This window comes from Pygoscelis adeliae, unplaced genomic scaffold (assembly GCF_000699105.1).
Source record: "Pygoscelis adeliae isolate BGI_AS28 unplaced genomic scaffold, ASM69910v1 Scaffold286, whole genome shotgun sequence".
Lineage (NCBI taxonomy): Eukaryota > Metazoa > Chordata > Aves > Sphenisciformes > Spheniscidae > Pygoscelis > Pygoscelis adeliae.
The window spans coordinates 4,432,755-4,446,198 of record NW_008825076.1 but is presented as its reverse complement, the minus strand read 5'-3'; positions in this window follow the sequence as shown (position 1 = coordinate 4,446,198).

The following is a 13,444-nucleotide window of genomic DNA, read 5'->3' as shown; positions in this document are numbered from 1 at the left end:
ACACTCTTTTGCAGAATAACTTATTCATTTTCTTTTTAAGGAAGCGTGCCTGCAAATGTTAACAGATATCTGTTACTCCATGTATGACGTTCATCTGTGCCTACCGGGAAGATGGTATGTGCTCTGATGCACGCAGGTAATGATAACAAAGCTACAGCAGGGCCAAAGGGCTTGTTTACAGCATTGAAAACTACTACGAAGAAATGTAAATGAAATGTAAGTGAAAATGCTTTCTTCGCTGCCTGATAGAACTTTTTTGTATTATGAAATGAAAAGAAAGCAGTCTCTTGCCCCACTCCACATAAGGGTGCTGGATGCTGTGAGGCTTGGGTTGAGAGGTGACATGCCCTACCAGCACTCTGCTTTAGACTCCTTCTTGGCAGCTTTAGCAGCCTGCTGAGAGACTCACAGGTGCCTCGTTTTTCCTCTCGTGTTCTCTTGCTACTATTTCTTAGTTTACCTGGTGCTGTATGAGAGGCTCCTGGCATAGTTAAAGGCAGTGCCTCAGAGTTCTCCTTAAACACCCTCTATGAGCACTTCCACCTCTCTCTTTCAATGGCACACTCCTGACAGTCTCCCAAAATAAAACCCTTGCAATGAAATGATACCAGGCTTAAGATTTTCATTATGGATGCCTTTTTGAAAGCACAGTATTTTAGTAAATGAATTGCGGGTAAGATTTTTTCTTCTGACTTTGGACAAAGATCTGCTAGTGTAAGGGAAAAATTGAAAAACCTAACAGTTTTGAGCTGCATGCATCACCTGGTGGTATAATGCAAAGCAATGTGATCTGTGGATTGGCTTACCCATAACCATGAGTCTCTTACAGTTTATATTTCAACTACAGGAGTAAATGACCCTTTATCTGTTGAACTAAATCTTTCAAATTGGGGTAAATCCACCTGATAGTTTGTAGGCAGTCGTCTGGGAGCCTCGATTTGGCTTGAAAGATTTAAATGTACACCTGATCCAAAGGGAAAGCTGAGCAGTGACAATGCAGTACTGCCATGGGGCTGAGGACCAGGGCTTATTCTCCAGTGCCAGCACAGCATCACCATCTCCAGCTGGGTCGGGATGAGTCCCAGGTAGCTCCCCATGTCTCGCAGGGCCAGCAGAGCTTGTCCCTGCCTGTCTGAAGAAGTTTTTTCATGGGGGAACATAAAATGTGACAGTTGCTTTAGGAGAGAAAGTGGTGTATACCCTAATAACCAGTCAGAGATCATGCCCAGTCGGTTTGTAATTGACTTCTGAGGGCAGGTATTTGGCCTGTGCCCTGCCTGCAGCTGTCTGCCTGTTTGCTCGTGAGATTTTTTGCTGTGTGAGACTCTCCCTTCCCCAATTATGTACAGGCAGCAGCTTCCTGCTATGTATGTTTTGACCTTGCCCAGATGGCCTTCACGAGTTTCAAATCCTTTCCTCATTCCTCCATGTCGTGGTTTAACCCGGCAGGCAGCTAACCACCACACAGCCGTTCGCTCACTCCCCCCCCACCCAGTGGGATGGGGGAGAGAATCGTGAAAAAAAAGTAAAATCCATGGGTTGAGATAAAGACAGTTTAATAGGACAGAAAAGGAAGGGAGGATAATAATAATAATGATGATAAAAGAATATACAAAGTAAGTGATGCATGATGCAACTGCTCACCACCTGCCGACCGATGCCCAGCCAGACCCCAAGCAGCGATCGCTGCCCCCCCGGCCAGCTTTTCCCTAGTTTCTATACTGAGCATGACGTCCCATGGTATGGAATATCCCTTTGGCTGGTTTGGGTCAGCTGTCCTGGCTGTGCCCCCTCCCAGCTTCTTGTGCACCTCCAGCCTTCTCAGTCGGTAGAGCACGGGAAGCTGAAAAGTCCTTGATTAGTGTAAGCACTGCTCAGCAACAACTAAAACATCGGTGTGTTATCAACATTATTCTCATCCTAAATCCAAAACACGGCACTGTACCAGCTACTAGGAAGAAAATTAACTCTATCCCAGCCGAAACCAGGACACTTGAGCAAGTACAATTTCTGGTGGCACGTAAGTGCCAAGAAGTAGGATCAAATTGATAGGTACATATGGCACAGTGTGGCTCCTGGGTCTCACAAGGGCAGACTTCCTACGGAAAGCCAGGGCAGTTCCACTGTTACACAGGCTTCACATATAAATCACAATTACTGCTATTTACCCTCTAAGGAGGGAATCTGGCAAAGTTAGGAGTGGGTCCAATGCCTCTGAACCAGATGGCATTTGAAGAAGTTGTCCAGGAAACCATATATTTGTATCAAGTATGTTTGAGAGGATAAATACAAGCCAGAAATCTCAAGTGCCTCTCCATCCTTTGCTCATTTATCCATCCCATAGGATAGCTTCCCTTTCAGTCTTACTCAAGAACGAATTGACTGTCAAAATCACATTAACATCAACTGGATGCAAACTGCAGGTTTTCTGTTGGCTTCAAGCAATAGGAAGCAGCATTACAAGTGCTTTTGTTTTGTTTTTTCTTTTTTTCTTTTTTTTTTTTTAATGGAAGATTGTGAAGTAGAAACCTCCAATAGATTTCTTTCCTGCACACGACACACATGATTAATCCTTAGCGTAGAAATTCCGCAAATGGTAACGCAAAAAGCAGCGCAACCTCAGTTTGTGCCAGGGACTGGGTTACTCGGTGCTGAAGCAGCATAAGCTCCTGCTCACGGCGAGGTTGGTGGCTGGGGCATACCCAGGGCATTAGTGGCCACCGTGTTGTAGTTTGCATCTGCCAGCTGCTACGCCAGACTCTGCAGTCAGCCTTGGTGATGCCAGAGCAATTTGTGCAGACACATGCAAAGATCACAGAAACCCTCATCACTTCTGTTGGCAACCTTTGTAATCACAGATGTCCAGGAAAGGATGGAGCAGGGTGGGAGACTATCAGGATTCAGAAAAAAGGTCAAGACAGATCACTAGAAATTGCTTTCCTGTCTCTAGTTTCTGTACATGAAAACACTTCATATTTTAACACTAAACTCTCTGTTATCAGAGAGTCTCTGGCCTCTTTAAGGACTTATGAGTGAAAGATTTTCAGGATAGGTATGGCTATTATACCCTTTTAGATGCAGAAAACCATAAACACATACTACAAGGATGTAACCAGATTTCACTCTGCGTGTGTTGCACTCCTGTGTGAACAACTGGGGTTACGCACATACTCTGAAGAGAAATGGTTAGAGATTAAAATGCACTCATCAGCTTGCACGCAGTGTGGTGGCACATGGCCTGAAAATTTGCCTTTGTCCGCATCTCCTAATTAAAAAGTCAGAGAAAGGTACTAAGCCACACGCCTATATAATTTTATGCTTTGCAAGTGTAGGTCAACAAATTGCCTTCATCAAAAGGAAACAGCAGAGCCCTTCTGTAAGGTAACACACCTGCGGACGTGCTGCTGCGCCAGCTCCGTGCACGGCATTTGATGGCAGGGGTGGAAGCACCCAGCAAGCGCTGTGGAGCACACACACGGTGCCTCTCTACCTGTAGGGCTCAGCTCTCTTCCCATCAGGATACTCTGGTACTCCAGAGAATCAGGATTTGTCCCTTGAGAGTGTCTGCTCCGGGTCTTTGCTGCTATTGTATCATGGACTTCAAGCCAAGTTATGAGTAAGCGCAATTAGGAAAGTATCATTATTTTATTAAATAATACTAAATATTAAGGGAGCATAATTTACACAGTCAGCATGCATAATCTTCTTCCCAGGGAAAAACAGCGTAACCCTAACTTGATATTAAAACTGGAGAGAAAATTAATCTGCATAATATGAAATTATTTAATGTCTAGATCGCAATAAGACTTTGCAGGTAGTGAAAGTTATTCAGGCATCAGGCAGTAGCAAGGTTGCTTTAAAATGGTTTATATTAATCCTTGAAAATAAGTGATTCTACCTGAATTGATATTTTCTTTTCATAACTGCTGTTCAAATAAATTTAAAAAAAAAAAAAAAGGAAAACCAGGAAAGAACCAAGGCTTGGATCTCTTTTACAGCATTGCAGGAATCTGAATAAAAATATTCTCTCTTTCACTAGCTGTTAAAAGTGCTTTGGATTAGAAGCTTATCTAATGTCCTCCTCTTCTTCCTCTAGATTTTGAAGGTTGTAAATGTTTGAGTATCAGTTGGCAATGAAAATCCAAGTGCCATAATGGATTTTGGAAATTTCTAATCCTAAGGATAGTAATGACAAATTGCTACAAGAAGGTCAAATACTTTGTGATAGGTTCAGCTCGTTAGAGACTGACTAGTTAATGGAAACCTCATCCAGTTTTTGCATGTTACACACTTCTTTGGAAAATTTTACTTTTAACTTCTCTTGCCCCTGTGACATTTAGAGAACAGGGATTTGCCTTTCTTCCAGAGTTTAATGAGATAGAGAATGGTAGCAGTGGAAGATGGCATGTGGCACGGGATGGGTAAGCAAAGAAAATATCAATAGTAGCTCAATATACACAGCGGTGAGGGGTCAAATGGGCTAATACACATTGGCATGAAGTATCAGCATTTCCAGCGTGTACATGGCGCTTTTCAGAAGCGGAAGGCACAGACTGCGGAGCCTCACGTCTGCATTGCCATTCTGAGCACTGAGAGCAATCACGCAAGCCTTGACAGCATTTTGGTAGGCATGGCCTGTTGTGATGAGTTGTAATCAGCGTTTACTTCACGGATAAAAAGAGCTCTAAAGTCAATGACAACAGCAACACAATTTTTCCCGTTGATTTCTTGCCTTTTGTGCTCCTGAAGTGGCTTCTTTTCATTTTAGCCCAGGGAGAGCCCAGCTACGGTTCACTTCCATCATGACACAGCTAGGAAAGAGCAACTCCTTTCAGCCAAACCCTGCTCCTCCTGGACGCCTTTAAGACTTAACCCTGGCAGTCCCTGTTTGATGGATAAATCACCATTATGCCAGTACTTACTGCTCAGGAAAAGATTGTGTATAGTAGGTTTTACATGTCAAACCGCCAATTCTAATCTCTTATTATTATAATTTAGTGCTCATAAAGGCAATAGGTCTGTTAGACCCAGGCATGCTGCCAATGCATTTTGTGTTTTGGAAATTCCAACCATACCTCCTGCTCACCTGGTAGATGCTACATTGAATTTGGGAGTAAATATCAGATTTCTATCAGTCAAACCAAAATAGAACGCATTTCTCTAGGTTTTGAGCCCACTGCTATTTGTTCTGTATGTAGAATACAGTTACTGTAAAAATCTATAAAAGCACTTTTAAAACACAACACTGGGCAGTTCTAAACAAGTACCAATACTCAGTAGGAGCCTGGACTCTGACCTTTCCCAGATACGCTACCAATGATATACCTTATAAAACAGCAAAGCTCCTATATCCATTAAGATTAATGTGGTTTTACTTAGACCATAGGCTGTTCTTCTAGCATTAGACAGATGTGATGGCATGGCACCAGCTCAGGAACTGGCTTAACTTTTAAAGATACAAATAGCCTCACTGAAACCAGGGAGAGCTAAGTATGCACTAAAATAAAGCATGCACTTAAGTGGTTTGCTCAGTTAGGGTTATAGCTGTGAAAGATGGACTACGAGTTAAGGCTTCAGGTGTTTCCAGCGTGGTTGTGCAAGAGATCCAGCCCAGAGACGTGTAATTGACACAACTAAGAAAAGGCGGCTGGTGTTCAGGGCTGTGCCCTCACCCTGAAGGCAGACAGAGAGCGAACAGGGTGCAATGCTACAGGTTAACCTGAAAGTAGCGTTTCACTGACCAATGTCAGATGCACGACTCAATTTAGGTCCCCAGACTGCCCACCTGTAGACACCACCGGACAGGCAGAAGCTGCCTCATACCCAATTGCTGCAGGATTTATGTACCGCTGGAAGCCCTGTTTATCCTGCCTGCAGGTGTCAATTTAACAGTCTCTTTCAAAGCACCCTAGCAGAGCAGTTTCTGGACAAAACAAAGCCATCTGGAGAGCAGAGAGCAAGACGAAGATACTGCTCTTCCTCAAACAGGCAGTGTTTTGTGGACCCTGTTACTGCCCCGGTGGTGCTATGGCCCTAGCCCGCCTGCGGCCAAGGGACAGCATGCGGATGCGGCCGGGGGAATAGTCACTTCTGGTAATTGTGCTCCATTACAACCACTTCATTGCAACATCCCTGACACCTGAAGAGCTGCAATTTCATCAGTTCCTGCACTGATATTAACAGACCTACAGCCCAAGATACAAACCATGTCTGAGAGAGCAGAAAGGAAAAGTCCAGAGGCTTTTGCTTTAAGGGTTATAATAGTTTTATTTCTCCTGCACAGATTATAGAGCAATTTCACTGTCTCAGGTTTATATGGGGAATAGAAAATTCAGTTTCAAGTGATCGGGTTTAGATTTCCAAGTAGCTGTTAAAATAGAGCCCAAATATAATGGAACATTGCTGTCATCTGAGGGCTCTTTGGTGTTCTTCATGAAAGGAGCTCAGTTCAAAAAGGAATGAGTACCTACAACCTAAAATATCTCGGCACATTTGACAACCTCATTGAAACCCTCAGTGGAGAGGCCTGTTCTCAATTTTACAGATGACAACTGAGGCATAAAATGTAAGGTTGGGAAGATGCTTCTTCCACTGATGTTCACAACTTTCTTTGAAGAAGTCCTTGCTCAACAGTTTTGCTCATACCCCATTATTGGCAAAGCATTTGGGCATATGCTGAACATTAGCAGTGTGAGTTTTCCTGATTAATTCTTTGCCAGTTCCTCACGGGCCTCTCTGTCATAAAAATCTTTGAAGATTTGGGGGGCTTGGATTCACACAGAACGTGGCACACGAGTGAGAAAGAAAAAGGATGATGGTTTCTTATTTATTTCTGTTTCTGTTTTGGTGCCATTTTCTACTGCTTTATTAAAGTGCTCATTAGCACAGTCTTGTCTGCCTTGTCATCCGTGATGAGATAAATAAAACAAACATTTGCATATATCATGAAAAAGGTAAATAAAGCACCACCTTCTAGGTTCTTCATTAAAAAAACCCAGAATATTGCTGATACTGTTGCTCCTCTTTGGTTGTTTTATGCAAGGATTCAGCCATACATGTCAGAAACGGTGTGTGGGGTATGAGGAATTAATCAAGAGCAAGCTGCCAGAGACCACAATACACACAGTACTTAAATGGTACCAAGATCCCGAGTCTCACAGCATAAATGGAAATGTCTCATAAAACAGACTGTATACCGAATCCTTTTTATCAATCACCTCCTCTTCTACTTTTCTGTTTTCTCCCCCTCAGTGTTTTGGTTTGTGGTCTGCTTCCAAAAAGCTTGAACTCTCCAGCTGGGAAAGCACAAAATCAAATTTAAAAGTTAATACCTGATTCTCACCTTCGTGTATATTTTATTTTGCTGTTTTCATTTTTAGCTGCAGTGTAATTTTTTCCCCTCTCCCTTGAGAAATTTTGCTTGGAAACAGACCTGAAACTTCACAGCTTTTATTCCCTTTTCCCTGACTGTCCTAATCCTTATAATACATAATTTTGAATTCTTTGTGGTTATTGAACAGCCTCTCTCCATCTTTGAACCATCTTGCTGGCTGAGAAATAGACTGCAATACTGATATTGAGTAACAGTAAGAAAGGTAGTAAAATGGTTATCACCCCAAACCTCACCAAAACAAATCTCCATATGGTTAACAAACAGAGCAAATTTTTTGTGGTGGAACACACTGGTATGAAGGGAAAGCTGAACAGAACAAGCACAAGGAGAACGATTTCATTTCTACGACAAAGACAACGGCAACACCAAAAATATTTAAATTCAATTTCTAAAAGAATGAGAAGGGACTTTGCTACATGTCCTGGGTGGCTACTGCTAGGGCTCGTTGAATTCGGCGCTGCTGAAGCCACGGCAGGCGGATGACCAGGGGACTGTGCCGCTGCCTGCAGGGTGAGCTGCTCCCCAGATGCTCCAGTACCTCTGCACCCACTTGCAGCTCCCACCTCATTAGTGGGATGAACATCCCCAGAGGAAAGGGATTTCAGAAACCATTTGGAGCCAAAACCCATACTACCTAGCTTACACTTTTAATGTTTGAGGAATAAACACCTCGAGTGTACCATAGAAGAGCAGCATTTACCACCTCCCCTGCTTCTTGCCCTGTACCAGGCACTGACTTGTTCAATGATCTGCCTGCCAGTTGTGGAAATACAAATCCAGTATTATTTTGTCCTCTTACAAGGACCAATCTGTGTTATATTTTGTTTAAAGAATCCATACTGTTATTAGCTGAACATCTTCACTTTTGGCTGACCCCTACCTATAAACTATTCATAGCAAAGAAAAACGAGGGATAAATGATATCCTTCTGCTTCTGATGTAGATAAATATGATCATATAAAATTACTCCTTCATTTACGGAAATTGCCTTTCAGTTTTAAGAGATGTGTGTGTCCATTGTACCTCGTTCTTGATCAGATATTATTTGAACCGTCATCTCTGTGATTCACAGTATGCACCCTTATAATTTTTCCAGCCACATCTCTTAGTAATATCTCCAGAGAGAACTAATTATGCATACAAAGACAACTCAGAGAAAAACTGCTGCTAAGAAATCATCCAAAATCCCAGTTGTTAGTGAGTTTCCTTTCTCTTCCTGCACTGTTATGATTATTTTGTTCATTTCAAACCCCTAAATTTTAACTCCTTTACCCCCAGTCCCTGCCTCCCCAAGTATCTTTCTAAAGGAATGACGCTAATAACAGAGGAAGTGCTGATCATTTATTTCTTGTTGGCTAAACTGAGAGAAGCATAAGATTTCAAAACCTGTCCAATAAAGACACCTCTGCCTTCCTTCCCCAGCCCCCCCAAAGAACCGAGTTAAGGAACGTGTAATAGAAAGATGAAGGAGACAAAATTAGAGAATGTAGAAAGCTGGGATTAGATTTTTTGGTTAGATTTTAAAGGGTAAAAGCCTTCATCATCGTTCAAAAGGGAGCCATCACCACCATCACAGAACCTTAGCATGACCTCACATCTGGTCAAGAGATTGCTCAGAAATCATATATTAGTGGAAAACACAGAATATTATCAGGCTACATAGGGAGAAATTCATATTGCTTGGATTATCAGTCTTTCAATTTCCTGAACAGTGCATTTGATAATTTAAGGAATGGGAGATGATTACACAATGTTTTTATTATACAAAGCTCCTACTTTGAGACATAAGCTTAAAAGTAACGCTTTAGTTAGCAGTTGCCAAAACACATAAGGTAGGACCATCCCTTGACCCTGCTCTCTGCCTGAGCAGAGACCCCCCGTCCTGCAGACTCCCAAGACTGCCAGCTCCCACTGAGACCAAGCTCCCAGGACCCACAGCCTTGCTGTGCTATGAAGGCAGCAGACTCCAAATCAACTGGGAAAAAACTGACAGAGAAATTGGAATATTCTTGGCACTCTTAAGAGTCCATAAGGCCAGACCCTATGGTGCTTGGGTCAGTGCCACTTCATCGGGCACTATAGTACTGTAAGACTCTTGCCCTTGCACTGGGTATTCAGAGAACGATGCTGCACCAGACTGCTCACTTCACAGACCCTTTCTGATCCTCATTTCTTCAGGCTGTCGTTTTTCTCTTCTTTATATAGCACCGCAGATCAGAAAGATTGTTATAATGAGAGGTGCTGAGTTAATTCTTCAGTTTATGGAGTTCATTAGTATAACTCAAATGTATTTCATAATTAATGGCCATTTCAAGTTACTTAATTGAACAGGAGTAACCCGTGCACTCAGGACTCACAGGAGTACCCAAGTACCTAAGAACTTATTTGCTTAAAATTAAAGGCTTAGACTGGCGTACTGCGCTGAATCAATGTGTGGGGACCTGTCCTCCTTGCAGTGCCATCCCAGCAGTTTTACCAATAGTCAGAATTTCCTGTCTGTCCCCACATTTCTCTGACGTTTCCTGATGGCGAGTGTTTTTCATATGGTGCAATGGTTCCTCAGATGGATGAATCCTGACTGCTGATATTTGCAAGTCATATTTAACAGCATTATGTAACAATCATTCAAAAACGTGTTCACATTTTTCCTTTCCTAATCAATAGCTAAAGCAATTGGTAGTAAAAGTCAAATAGGAAATTACAAGAGCATAAAAGGTAAAATTGTCCACTCTCAAAAGTCTATAAAGACTGATTTCATTACAAGTTATTTCCCTAGGTTTGGACTTTTCTCAATTGCTGATGACTGATGTGGCAAATTTTATTTTCACATTTAACAGATTTTAATCTGTAAAACATTTCTGTATCAAAATGAATCTGGAGATGCTTCTTACAAGGTTTACCTCCCAATAAACTTGTGTAGACTTCTCCCAAGCTGGCAATGAGCCTGTCATTTCAAGTTTAGCAGCAGATTCTCCGTAACAGTTAGAAAAGCTGTACCCTTGTGACAGCTTTACAGTGCAGTAATTTCACTTTGTCCGTAACCTTGAAGAAGCTGCAATCCAGGTTACTACTGTCACATTGGAATGCATGGGTTTTCTTTCCTTTATTAAGTCTATAGAGCTACAAGTGAGAATAATTAAACAAAAAATTAAGGTTTGGGGGCCCAGCACAACACCTAGATTAAGTCAATATAGCTCCTCTGACACACGCAGCTCTATGTTGCTTCTCACCTGCCGACGTTGTTGCCCTTAATACATAAAAATCTGTGCAACAAAGTGTGGCAATTATTGAGACGATCTGTACATTTACTACAATATAACTTAAAAAACCCCAAAACACCCCCACCCACCCCCCATTTTCAACTCCTGACAGAAGTTCTTGACTGTGCTGAAAACACCATTCAACAAGACCTTTCAACATCATGAACAAAACTAAAGGTAAGAAATGTTTGGACCAACTCCAAGATTTTTTTTAATCACTTGGGTCTGGAGATTTTCATAGTGAAAGTTAGTATTTTACCCTAAAAGCAGATATTTTTTCTTGTTAAAAAAAAAAAAGCCCAACAACAAAGTTTACCTGGAAACTGAATTACTCTTTGAAAAAATGTGGACATCAGCAAAAATGGAAATCCTGACCACAGCCATTTCTTCTGGCTGCACACTTCTTTCCACAGAATGATGTAGTTGAAGGACAGCAAAAATATTAGCGATCAGAGAAGGAGTCATCTAAGTGGTTGCGAGCTTTTCTAGCACTATCTGCATACAGAGCCACCTAGAAAGGGACAAGAATAATTTCAAGCATGCAGTTTTCTTCAGTTTTGTGTTTTGAGAAACCTTGGCTCATTACTAACAGAGAGGTGCTGTCTACGCGTTTGCCTGCGACTGCCTTGACCCTCTTTGCAATCCCCTCCATGCCCTGCTCTGAGCTTCTCAGAAAGGCAGGAAAGCTGTTGCACCAAAAATATAAGGGCCGCCGCATGCACTATATCTGAACATTTCTATGTAGAAATAAATCTTGTGCAAATAACACCGTGTGATTGCAACACAGGCAAGTATTTGCTTGGATAAGACACAAGTGAAAACTGCAATTAAAGATACAGCGTTGTGAGAGCACAGGGAACTTTACATCCAACTCTGGCATCCGAACCTTTGAAAATGCAGGCAAGTTCCCATGTTTCAAGCAGTAGCTGTTGTTACTCTATTACATAGCTGATAAATATAACTAACTTATATCCGTCATTGTAAAATGGTATTTTGAAAGCCCCAAATTTATAACTCATATTAGTTGACCTATCCTTAGCAGCCCATACACCAAGTGGAATACTGCCCATATTCACCTTTGAAAGCTGTACTGCTCATCTCCCGAAGATAAAGGAAAAAACCTGTCTTCATAAAGCTTGCAACATAACTGAACATGGGGGAAATGGCATTTTAAATCAGATATGCTACAGTTTTCATGGTTAATTCAAGTCTTTAAACTTGATTTAGGTAACGCATGCCTGTGTTACTACAGCAGGCTTTGCTCTAAGATAGAAAGGGCATTGTTTGATTGAGGGTTTGTAGCTTTAAATAATAACAATTAAAATGTATTTGATGTTTGAAGACACACACACTTGTTCTCTGTATTGACTTTTAAAATCTACCAAGCTGAGACTATTGAACCTGTCACAGGACTCATGCGATGATTATAGACAGGAACACAGTCACTTTATTTTGAAAATATACAGGAAATGCTCACTCTGGTAACTCAATTTTAAGATCAATACCGTTCAATTATTTAGTGTTTTATCCTTACGGATAGTAGACAGTACTATTACGTGTAATGGAGGAGGAAGGCTCTAGGTCTATTTATCAGACAGCTCACGCTGTATGACAGACTGGAGTTCACGCTTGTTCGGCAGCTTTGAAGACATTTTAAAGAGATCACCCCGACTCAGGCCTGACTCATCCTGGGCAGTTGTGTTTCCCTCTAACCGGTGGCAGAACCGGCTCTCAGCCATTCCCACCAGGCATCCCTGAGATGTCGGCACTGGGTGGAGCGGGGGGGACCTCAACCTCACCACGGCAAGGCGACAGTGTGGGGCGGCATTATCTCAGGCATGGAGCAATTCCTGGGATACTGGTCCCTACAGCTCTTTGTTAGCATGGCCTCTGCTGAGCGAACGTGCTGGGGAACTGGAGAGAAAACTGGGACAAGTGACCAGCAGACAGATGATCCATGAACAGTTGGATTCAGGGAATGGGTTTTGCAGGATTTTCTGGGAAGCAGTAGGAGCTGACCTTTCTCCTCACACTTACACTGAGATGGAGCCGTTATGGAAAGGTCTCTGCAAGAGGCATTTCACTGACATTTTGTGTCCCAGGGATTTTCTGTGGGACAGCATTATCACTTGTCACTAAATATTTAAGAACATTATGCAAGAAAATACACACTGCTGTTACAACTTAATACAGCAGCCACCATCAATATTTCACAGGCAAACTTGGCATATGCTAGAGCTCAAGGATTACTTGACTTTTTTTTTGGCTTGCTGTTCATCATCACTTAATTAGAACTCGTAACTTGGAACTGGGTCTTGTTTAAGGACACCCAGAAGCCAGCTGCACTAGTTATTTCATAGTTTTACACCTCCTTTTCTCCAGCTGTACAATATTCAGAAGAGTACTGCATCATATGGGAGATGTGACCTGAGCTTTTGCCAGTATTTGGAGTAGGATAATTTTCTATACATTAACTACATCTCATATTTGGAGTAGCACAGATCACTTCGAAGGTATGAAGTCTGTGCTCAGTGCTGTAAGAAGTAGCACTCGATTTTAAAAATAGTTGTTTTTACCACTAAAAAGGCAAGAACGAGCGCTCACCCTCTGGACTAAGAGCCCCTGGGAAGGAATTTGCTGTACTGTAATTTGAGAATGCGGGATAAATGGGAATGTACTGGTACTCTCCGCAGTGGGTGCATCCGCCCCGGTCGCCTATTCGGCACCAGGCCGCTCAAGCAGAGCAAGCCCCCTCGGGCTCTTCTCCTTCGGCGCTGGGCGACGCTTCTTC